The sequence below is a fragment of the Austrofundulus limnaeus genome, unplaced genomic scaffold (assembly GCF_001266775.1).
Source record: "Austrofundulus limnaeus strain Quisiro unplaced genomic scaffold, Austrofundulus_limnaeus-1.0 Scaffold35, whole genome shotgun sequence".
Taxonomy (NCBI): Eukaryota; Metazoa; Chordata; class Actinopteri; order Cyprinodontiformes; family Rivulidae; genus Austrofundulus; species Austrofundulus limnaeus.
Window position 1 is genome coordinate 2208136 of NW_013952437.1, and position 11249 is coordinate 2219384.

The following is an 11249-nucleotide window of genomic DNA, read 5'->3' on the forward strand; positions in this document are numbered from 1 at the left end:
GCTTTGGGTATGTTTTTTATGAGAGTATAACATTATAACATGATATAAAACTCAAAAAAGTTGATTTTACACAATATTGCCCCTTAAAAAAAACAACTCTTTAGCCAAAGACAAACTGTGTTTTTCAGACTGATGCGGTTCCAGATAATGTTCTCTCGAGGTAAGTTTGAACATGCTCCCACGTCATTCCACACMCAAAACTCTCAGGCTATAACATTTTTATCTCTCAAACCATCTAAATCTGCCGTCCATTCAGATGAATTCAAAGTGATGGCAAAGTCAGATTTAAATAAAAAATACTTCCTTTATTTTACAAAATAAAACCAAATTATCTTCTAGTGAGGAGTGATGAGGCAACTAATCAAGATTATTTGTCGTTTTTTTTTTCAGTCATGTCGCAWATCCGTGTCACTCAAAACTGTGTGAATTCCTTAAAGATGTTATCATACATWCAACCCTAACAGAAATACAGCATCCATCTCTTATCTTAAATCACACAGTGTTAATGCTATTTTTACTTATCTCCATTCCTTCTTTGACACCTTTCTTTTTCTTCGTCTTGTCTAATCCTGTCAGAATCCACCAAACCTCGGCCTGCATACCAGCTCAATGAGATAAGTCTTATTCTTCTTTGCTCCTTTCTTTGGCACCGAGCGTGCCACAGGTGGAAGGCGTAGGGGATGTGTGGGAAATGTATGCAGTCACAACGTATTTTGTTATAACAATCAGGTTAACGTGTCAGCCACTGGGAGTATTTAACTCATGCATGAATGGAGAGGGGTGACGAGTGCCATGTCTAATTAGGTCACGCTTCAATCCTAATGTTGTGAACTGTAGAGGACAGTTCTAAAACAGAAAAGAAAATCTAGCTTATTACTCACAAGGCTTTGGTTCAAAAGGGGTTACTAACAAATTAAGTCATTTAGTATGATGTTTCATTAAGTTTTGTTGTTTTGCATTGCTAGAAACATGTTTGAGCTTCAGCATGTTTTGAGTGTAATGTGAGTTTAAAACGGTCCTTCAGTCTGCAGTGGTGAGAGTCATCGACGTATGAGGTTATCATTCTACAACACAGTAATGAATGCGTGTCAGAAGCCCATCTGCCTCTGCTCAGTTAACATAATACTGCGTGTCCCGCTGTGCATGCACCCACTTGACCCCGTGTCAGTGCTGCACAAAGGCAGGGTCACCTCCAACCAGGTACATGTCAGTACAGATACCCAGTCAAGACTTATGCTCTAAAAGCACTTGACAACCAGCGGACAACCAGATAATACTTGACATTTGTGCAGCTGGTTAGTGTAGAGTGGTCCATGAGGGAGGTGTTGGTGATTTTAGGCTCAGTGTGAGAACATTGCTGTAAGCAAACGTGAAACAAATAAGACATTATTGCTCATATAAATAATCTTACTGCTGCATAATGTTTCACATAAGACATTTCTGGCAAAAAAAAAGGTAAATGTCATCCAAACAGCATTAAAAAACAGAAAAAAATGATTTGTTGATTAATGCATTCCTTTAGTGTAACTATACATCCCAGCATTTTATTTTTCTTCTGTACGTTTTTTGGCATGTATCTTTTTCTGCAATCATTGTGCTGTTTCAACATTTTATGTCTCAAAACTTAGCTTTTTCAGGAACTATGACTATGACTATGACTTTTGGTGTTTCAGTAAATTGCACTTTTTAAAGATATTTATCCTTTTCTGCCATTTTTGTTCAATGAAAATTAAAGGTTGTCTTCAACATCCTTATGCTCCTTGAAAATAGTTAAATCTTTCCTGCATTTTTCACCTTTTGTTCTAGTTCTGCTGTACCTAACTGCTTTGCATTAATTTCAACCTTCTTCAGCATGTTTTGTGCTAATGTTAGCCTTTTTTTTTGCTTTTTTAGCTATTCCGTTAATTTAAACCTTTTGTGCTTCTATCAGCTTCTATATGCTAGTTTAAGGCTTTTATGCTTCTTTCAACTATTTTCTGCAATTTAAGCTACTTTTGAGTTATATTCAACTAATTTTAGTTTTTTAGCTAAATTATTATTTTGTGGTGGTTTAAACTTACAGCCTAATTTCTCATATATGTGCTTTTTTACCTTCTATGTGCTAAATTAAGCTTTTTCAGATACTTTTTAGCTACTTTTCTGCTAAGTTCTTCTTTGATGGCTATTTTACAACATATTGCAAACATTTTTTACTTTTTCCTGCAAAAGTTGTTCAGCATTCATGCGGCATTTTCACAGAAACTGCAAATTCTCTAGTTAAAATTAGTTTACATGTTCATGAAAGATTTTGCTAACAGACAAAAAACACGTTAATTAAGATGAAGAATACGGTAAATTGTTTACCAGGAAAACCCAGCAAACACGACAACTTGTCTCACACCGACAGATATCACAGTGATATCCAATAAAATCTAAAGATTTGGTGCAGCAGACAGTGCTAATTGCCCTTTACATGAAGGTCAAGATGTTTCTCAAGAGGCAGCCTTCATCTGCAAAAAAAAAAAATCAATCATAACATTCCTCCAGTAATCCTGGCTGTCAGTAACCCAAATATGTACCGGGCATCCAAACGATCAATATGGGATTGACTTTACTGAATGACCCTGAATTGGATTCTGACAAAAAACATCCCAGTCTTTTAAACTACAAAAATACAAACAAATAAGTGAAGATCTTCATTCAGTGGTATTATTTCAAGCAAACACTCAATGATGGCCACTGAGAATTTTTTAACTTAACACATGAGCATCTAGCCTGGTTCAAACCAGACCCCTGTCCTTTACTTTGCTTCGTACAAGGGTCTGGACTTGATGCATAGACAATCGTTTCTTGCAGGAGGCGTGGCCTCTGCTGAAGCATGTGTGTGTTGTCGCTGTGACGGAGGCTAAGCTGAGAAGCTAACCGGAAATCGCGTGTGCTGTAAACAACCCTATTGAGAGGAGAAAAGTACCGAGCTGAATGAGACGACTGTAAATGAGAGCTGCTGCTTTGTCAGACAAATTTATTTTAATTTGAAGCCTTATCAACACAGACTGGCTTCATTCACTTCCTCCACTGTCGTATGCTAAAATAACTAGCAGACACTGCGCAGAAAATCGACGTTGTTCAAAACTCCACCTTCTGTTTGCTGATTGGCCCAGGTAAAATAAACTACAAGCAGACACTGTGCAGAAAATTGACGTTCTGTTCTCTGATTGGCCCGGCTAAAAATCTGCCAGCGAAATCCTTGTTAATGGGAGAAGTCCAGGACGGAGCAGTGAAGGGAAACTAGAACTGAGCGGAGCTGCGTAGGAAGGCAAGGGCCAGGCTAATGAGCAACATGAATGCAGGTGAAATAAAGTCTAGATTTTTGTGTGTGTGTGTTTAATTTTAAACATCATTGCTGCAAGTATTTTCAAATACTGACCCAGGAACACAAAAGGGTGATAATTATTTCCAACACAAACTCAGGACGTATCACAATGGTCTGACGTTTTGGTGAATTTTAGTTATTATAGTTATTTATTTATACATGATAACATCTCTTACAATATTTGCCTTTCAGACTTTAATTAAATAAATTTTAGTGTGGATATTATATTTTATTTGTGTTCATTATTTTGCATTAGTTTTTCACCATATATCTTTTCAGTTTATTTTATTTGTAATTTTCACAAATTTATTTTAAACTGTTTTATTTCATTCCACGTGATAGTTGTAGTTTTCTTTTTTTCTGTTTTTATCTGCTGTACAAAAAGTATTTTGTGTAACTCTCATCTGTTTAAAAAGTAAATAAAGTCTGTATAAATAATCAGTTAAATTAAGCTGTTTATCCTGAAATCTTTGAACTCATTAAATTCCTTCTCTTTAAAAACATCCCACAGTAAAACGTTTTTTTTTTTATGATCATCTAGCCATGAAGAAACAAGCTAATATTCCTCAATCTAACAATGTCTGAGAGTTAATCTAACAATCATATCTGTATCATTTCATCACCTCCTGTCTCGCCCTTTAAGCCTTGCTTGTTTTTGTTTTTTGGAGAATTTTGCAAGCATGACAGGGATTTCATGCAGCCGTTTATACACACGAACAGACTTGCAAAGGAGGAGTTCATTTGAACATTTAATGAAAATCAAGAGGAAACGCTGATGAGAGTTGTGAAAACAGGAAACAAACCTGAGACACGGACTGGTGAAAAATCAGCTGACTGACTGAAAGCTGTAGGAGTTTATGTCAACATTTGCATCCTCAGTCCGCCTCTCTTTCTGCTTTGCATATAAAGGAAGTGTGGAGTGATGACCGTAAGTCAAGGGCAATCATTTTCTCTGAGTGCCTCTGAGACGGACGTGGCCTTTAGAGGATTTGGAAACAGCGGGGATGGGAGAAGAGTCAGAAATGGGGGAGGGGTGGGTAAAAGGCATGCAGTGGGAATGCTATTGTTATGAAAATAGTTGAACAGGGAAACCTTTTTAAACTTATGCTTCATATTTTTTTAATAACAAGCTATCAGGATGCATTACTTTTGATRGCATGCAGAACATTTTGTTTTATACTTGATCTGAACTCTGAAGCAAGTTGTATATCAGAAGCTTTTGGAAGAAATGCTGYAGTGAAATGTTATCTCTGACTGCAAATTTATACAACAGGAATGTCATCAGCTTTATGCTTGTTGGAGTATTTTCTGACAAAGCTGTTGYATGTATAGTGTGATCAAAGGATTGGTGCACGGTTTAATGGGTGAAATGCATTGAAAATAAATAAAGGTTCACCCTTCATTGAAAATAATTACAACCTAAATACAATCATTCCAATATATGTGCAACAAAAATGCCATTCAAGATGAAACCTGCTGGCATCCATTCCATGTTAAGGAATAATGGTAACTGTCTCCTGGAGGTGGGCCCCACACTCTCATCTGTACCCTACAATTAAACCAAAGCTACCCCAAGGTCAGACTGAGTGACAGAACTATAGATGACTGTCTGTCTGCATAATCCTTTTTAAAAACTTTTCAAACTGACAGACGCACTCACCCCTACCTTCTAAAAACGTCAAGTGGCTGTTAATTTGGTGTCTTTTATGTTTGACAGACAGCTGGGACATCCTACTTCATGACCCCGAGGCCTTTTGCCTCACTCAAGACTATAAAGGTCAACATGTAAAGGATGCCTCTTTAGGGGCACCCAGGAGGGGATGTGAAAAGCCAAAGTCTGGGTTAAATTCGGATTAATATGCTTCTTAAGTGAGATCCTGACTTTGGTGATAAGAGTTTGTGAAGCAGAGGCAGTTAAACTGTTAAAGAACAGATGGATAAAATCATGGCGCAAGATAACATGTCTGACTTTTTACAAACCACAGCAGGACTTGTGGTTCTCATAAACATGTCATGTCAAAAATCCACAGTGGTTACTGCACGCCGGGAATAAACTGAGCAAACAGAACCACCCCGTTCAGACTTTATGTGTTCACACGGCAGTCAGCAGCGAATGGATTTGACTTACCTTATCTGGTATGTTATTGTTGAAAAGGTTGCTGCAAACGAGATTGATTTTAAAGTTGAACCAGTTCTCCSAAAAGTTAATAAGTACCTCATAAGTATTTCAAGAAGACCACAACATCGAGCCAACCTCGACAAACACACGAAAATAGCTAAAGCCCTGTGATTTTTCAGATTATGGGCCTATAATTTTTGTGATGACACGTCCTGCAAGATGCGTTCAAAACCTTAGCATGGAAAATGTCAGACAATATGCATTCCTTCAAGAAATACTGGTTTTATTTAGTACAACAATACTTTTATTTGTAGTACCACAGTGAGAAATACTGAAATGTGAAGATAAAAAAAAAAAGTTGGGAAGATGTAACATACATGACAGAAGGAAGTTTTGGTCACAGTGACCCTGCATCCATCCTCACATAAGATCCAGGAGAACACCAGCGATTAAACAGACCCATGATTTAAACCCTCTTATCTTCCGCTCTAGCACCGAGTCATAAGTCAACACTTTAGCCATGCTGATAAGGCACCCAAACACAGATTGCTCCACACTAAAAATGGAGAGATCCTTTATTAATTATTTTTTTTATCCATGAGCATCTTCTCACATCCCTTCTCTTATTTGTTTTTGGTTCAACGAAACAGCAGACATGTTTTATTTTTTTTTATTTCTGGTTTGGGCTTGCTTGTGTGACAGCTTGCCATATTTTGATTTTATTCCTGTAGCTTTTCAGGCAGTCTGGTTACAAGCATCTTAAGAATTTGCGAACCATCTGCAACTATGTCCCAAAAAGCAGAAATTAATTTGATTGTCTTTGAAGAAAAAAAAATACAAAAAGTGTTCAACTTTAATAACTACAATATAATATTTTTTAACCTGCAAATGTTAAGATCAGATCATATTGTACTTCAGTGTATACAGCACATTTGTGGTGAAATTTTAAAAAAGCCAGTCTTCATAGATTGAATGTGGCTTATAATGAAGCACTATGACTCTTGTTAAAAAAAAACCCAGATGGGCCAGTGCCAGTGAACTGTTTGTATCTACTCATGTCAGCACTTTTATGGCTGTTTCAAGAAAGCTTATGTACAAATTTATTTGTCATTTAAATGTGTCTAATATTAGAATTATTTTACAGTTGACTAATGTTACATACAGTGCAGTAAAATACTCATCTGTGCTTTGGAAGCATTGGTATGACTGCCTCCTGAATGGTTAGGAAACGTTTTGTACTTTTCTATTCTTTTATTCTTTTATTGTGTGTTTTTTATCTTCTTTTTATGCTAATTGGGCCTTGAGTCTGTAATAAAGTTTATCTATCTAAGCCTGTATAAGAGTTTGTCATGATGAACTGAACTAAAATATAACGAATCTGTTTGAGCATGTTTGAATGCACCAGCATTCAATCACACAAAAAYATATATTTGTGAATAAAGTTGTGATTTTTTTGTGGGGTAAATAGCTCCTAATACWTTGCAGTGATTTGTGACTAATTAATTTTGCACAGATGGCTCAGTAGACTGGGATAATCCAGCCACAGCAGAGAAAAGGTAAATTTCACACTGTGCACCAATCCTGTTTGTCATTGACACAGACAAATTAATTCCAATCATCTTAAGCATCAGTTTATGTTGGAAAATCTTCCCGGTGCCAATCCAAATTCTGCCTATTCTCTGCTCAATTCTCAGTTGAGACTAAATTAAAACTAGACCACAAAACACCAAATTGCTCCCTGTATATTTGTGCCGTGCTGCCTTCTAGAAATTCAGAGAAAAGCTGTCAGTGGTCATCCATCACTGTCCAGAGGAGAGCTGCTTCGTCCAACATGAGATCTAACACAACATGAACGCTTGCAATCATAGCCAGACTGATGACTGTTTCAACATTTATGCCAAGAGCACAAANGAGAGAGAGAGAGAGAGAGAGAGAGAGAGAGAGAGAGAGAGAGAGAGAGAGAGAAATGATAGGGATGGACAGAGAGCAAAGAGAGGGAGGAGAAGGACAGACAGAGATGCCCTGAGCATTGAGGATGTGCCAAAGTTGTGTGCCACTCCCCCCTCCACTTCCCTGGGGGGCGCCAGTGGAGTAAATGAATGATGGAGTCGACCCACACAAATACCCCTTTCCTATTCAGTCCAAGCCGCCCATTCACAGGGATGAGAGAGGTGTCGACACCAACAAAAACAACAACAATAAGAACAGCAACAGAGGAGGCCCTTAGTCCCATTTCTCATTTATATATGCAGGAACACAGAGACAAACATATGGCACAAACACCACTGAGGGACACCTAGAGAAGGTTCCTGAGAACATGGCCGACTAACAAAGCCTAAATGCAAAGAGGCGTGACAGGGGCAGGCACGGGAGAAATCTTGGCATGGCGTCAATGCAACCTCCACAAAGATTAGGACAGAGAGGCCATCTCGTCTCAGGAACCCCATCGATGCAGCAACACAGAAACAAGGTCTGGAAACGTCATGTTCTACCACATGCAGCCATTCCTTTTCTGCTCACTTTTTCCTTGTCTTGTCTTTGCCGGACAAGATGAGTTCAGGAGGTTCTTTGCCACACAAGCTTGATCTCCCTCAGAGTTTCCTGCCTTCAAAGGCAGCTTTAACTTGCCCAAGGCCACAGCATCTGATTTGAGTGAAACCAATTTGACAAGGAAGATCTCTGGTAATTACCAAGCATTTGCATCTTAAACTTCAAAACGTGGGTTCTGTAATGATGTTAGCACCTGATGGAGGCTCAGCTTTCACCACCCGTGCTTCGTGCAATGAGTATATGAAAGTGGGAGAGGGAAACAGCCATGATGATGAACTGCAGCTCTGATGGGAGGCATGCAAAGAAGGAGGGTCTCTGTGGCATTTTAAAACCAACAGTAAGACAACACTGCTGCAGACTCCCACAAGATCAGGATCAGGGTCATCTATAGATTTATTTCCATCACAACCCCAAGGTCAGCCTTATTCAAAAAATTCACAAAGAAATACCTGCTATATGATATAAATTCTTACAAGATTGCAAAGTTTTTGTCCCAAAACAATCTTCATTCAAGAGAAAATGCCTATCAATAAAGCACTACTGGTCTTAGAATAATCCTTGACAATCATCACTTAAACATCAAGTAAAAACAGTTTCAGCTTCAAAACAGTTTGTCTTGTTGGAAAAGAAACACGTTCAAAACGCATTCAAGGCATTTGGACATAAAGCCTCCCATGTCAAATTACTCAACCTTCCTGAAAAGATAATGAAGTCGGCAGTTTGCAATGAGTAATGATAAAGTTTGCAGCACAGGGTTAGTGTCAGGGCACTGGCACAGCGCAGACCTGCGGAGGCTGTCCGAGCAGTCACCAGCTGAAGAAAACCATCTCCTCCAACCTTCACATGCAGCTAATGGGAAGCAGACACACAATTTGTCCTGAGTATGCCTTTGTGCACCCATGCTCCTCTCCTCCTTTTCATTCTCAAATTCTTCCATTTATCTRCGCTCCGGCTGAGATAGCAAACCTGACACTGATGCCCTGTAGTCCATTAGCGCTCCCGGAGCACTGTCTGATTCTGCTCTGTTGCTCCCTTCACATTTTCCACCTCTCAGCTCATCTTCCCCGACAGTCCTTATTTCTCYACCAGCTGTTGACTCACTCTGTCTTCTAATTCTCTCGTCTGCTGAATATTTTGTCTCCTAAATCTCTGAACCAAAACAAGTTAAAAAAAACTTTAGTTTTTAGTACTTTTTTGTGTTTAGTTTTAAACTAAACTATTGTCTGAACTGAGTACTGAACAAAAGTTTGAATCACTTTTATGCTTCATATTTATCCCTTATTCAATTTTAATAAATGGAGTCAAAGTATGATGYCCAAATTACATTTTTCATGTTTTTAAAAGAAAAAAAGTAGAGAAACTTAGATTTGTGCATGTATTTTTAAAGTAAATTTAAAGCCTACAACAATTTAATGACAGATTTTWAAAAAAGCAAATTGAAATCTATGATATTTTATGCAAACAGCTACATTCTTCTCTGATTTACAAGGTCAGTAACAATTGTTACACATGTTGACAGTGTATAATGTGGAAGCTTAACTTGATTGAGAAAGACTTAGAAAAATGCAAGAGGCTAAATTGGGAAAAAGATTTAAAAAAAGGCTGAGACCATTTAAAACTTAAAACCACAGCTGAAATCTTTTCTAGTGGGGTTCTATCAAAAGGATACAGAAAACAATCTCTAATCTGTTGCAAATAGCTATTTGAATGAGCATAGTTTGAAAATACAAGTAATTCATGTGCACATTATTTCATAAACCCCAGGCATGAAATAATGTAGATTTAAGACAACAATAAAGTTTGGTCTCAGCCCTGTTTAAACCAGCTGTTTTCTCATCAGTTTAGTCTTTCAAAGAGTTATGTACAACAGGTAAGATAATGAATCTTTACTATCTTTTTTTTWCAGAAACCACATTCAATAGATTTGATTTAGAACTTAACATAAAGCAAAAATATTATACAGTTTGTTCAYAGTGAAAACCCAGCCTCTGCATGCACACACAGAGTAGAAACAACTTGTTAATGTTTTGCATGTGCAGCATAAATCTGTCATTAGAGCACTTGGAAACTATATACGTATTAGTGCAAAGAGTAGTAAAAATAAAGGTTCATCTGTGGTAAAGAGGAAGAAAACTCTAAAAAGTCACACATTGCACATTATTTGACAATGTTTTGGWAAATTTCTAAGCCAAGAAGTATCAGTGTCTAAATATTTTCAGATCTAACTGTGTAACCACACCTGACAGCATGCATCCAGAGAAATGTTTAAAATGACGACCTTAACGACGAGGTCAGTGGCACTGCAGTAACAAGACCCAAACACTGACAGACAAATAAAAATGAATGATAGCTGTCAAAAAGTAAACATGTAGAGAAGTGCCCTTGACCTGCTGTCTCCTTAATTTCAGTACTGAGTGCCCCCCCCCCAAACCCCAAAAGACTCCCACACTTCAGTCACATCTGGAGTTCATGTCCAGCCACTCGGAGCCCCTGCGCACAAATCAGTCTCCTCACACATTCCCTCACAAGCGTCACTTTTCTTTGAAGATCAAACCGCGGGCCTCATCAAAGTCTATTGTTTCAGTAAATTTTATTTTCACTTTTTTTTTTCTCTTAAGTAAGCCAGAAAACTGGGTGCTGCTCTGCTCCGGCAGACAGCAGACATCTGGGGAAATAAGCGTGAAGCGGTGATTGCATCCCACCTCCTCTCTGTTGAGAGAATCATTTAAACCTGATTCTGTTTGGGAGGAGTGACAGGCAGGGCTGCTATGGCAACTGAAACAAAATCGTGTGGTAGTCAGCAGCTCTTATTATTATTATTTTTTTTATTATTCATTTCTTTAACATAAATTCAACAGCAAACAACAAAAATACAAATCATGAATTAAATGAAAGATAGTAGAAGAAGATTTTTTTATATCTGTCCCTTTTCTTAAAAAAATAAATTCAATCAAAAATAATCTAAAGTTTACAAAAAAGAAAAAAAGAATAAAGAAAAAGAAAACATAATAAAAGTTTAACTTCTTGAACAACAACTCATACATTTACATATTTCTCCAGCAAATTAACCTTTATAATTCTCTTAAATAAACATATTGATCTGACATTTTTAATGTCATCTTCCAGATTATTCCATAATCTAATTCCATCTCTTTCTCTGCAAGTGTGTGAGCATCGACACACACACAACACACACACACACACACACACACACACACACACACACAC